This window comes from Chrysochloris asiatica, unplaced genomic scaffold, assembly GCF_000296735.1.
Source record: "Chrysochloris asiatica unplaced genomic scaffold, ChrAsi1.0 scaffold00020, whole genome shotgun sequence".
Lineage (NCBI taxonomy): Eukaryota > Metazoa > Chordata > Mammalia > Afrosoricida > Chrysochloridae > Chrysochloris > Chrysochloris asiatica.
This window is the reverse complement of record NW_006408538.1, coordinates 26077381-26078351: the sequence shown is the minus strand read 5'-3', so window position 1 is coordinate 26078351 and position 971 is coordinate 26077381.

Below are 971 nucleotides of genomic sequence, written 5' to 3'. Positions count from 1 at the left end.
TAATTTAAAAAAAAACGAGAAATACTGCATAGGACCACTACTGTAAAAAACTAAGAAAAAGAACCCATACTAAAGGGGGGCTGTGGATTCTTTGCTGGTTGCTGGGATATGGGGGGAAACGGCGCGGAGAGGGGAGGGAGGGGAAAGTGGAACACAGGACAGGGAATAGTCACAGGATACTTTGGGTGCTAAGGAGGGGGGCAATATACAAGAATGGGGAGGGGAATGGAAGAACAAAGCAGATGGGAGAACAATTAGGCAGGTTTGCATGGGCTAAGTGGGACAGAGGGAAATAATGGTATATGCATAACCTTGGAACAGGGCTCTGGGATACTGGGATTGAGACATGATTGGAATGGGGAAAAGGTGGAAATAATGTTAAGATGTTTGGCTGTCTTATGAATCTTGGTTTCCCTGGCATACCATTATAAAATAGACACTTGAAGGGGAGAGAAAGGAATAGCCAGAAATATCACCATAGAAAGCTTGCAAGTCCGTCTTCTGCCTATAACTGATTGGGATACCTAAAATGGGGCTACACATGCCCAGTGAAGGAGGCTTCCTGCGGAGCCTCTGCATTACATAAGACATCCTGAACAGCATCCAGAATCTTTAGAGGAGGGAAATTTCCACTTGAAAGGACAAGCAGACCAGCCTGGAATGGCTAGAAGAACAGAAAATATTTCTTGAAAGAAAGACCTACAGGAAAAATACAAAACAATATAGGCAGACCAACTGATTACCACAAAAACAAGCAAGTTGCTCACCCAGGAGACATCAAGGCAAGTGGTCAGGTTCCCTCAGAGCAAACCCCCTTCCAAGACTAAGACTCACTGGGAATACACACTCTGATTGGTGACCACGTTCATCACCAATAAGGGGAAGTAAGGGAAAAACAGCAATGAAGCAGCGAGCTAAGCCCTACAATGTTCAATAGACTTCTGTGAAGCTGGGTGAAGACCTGGTTGGCC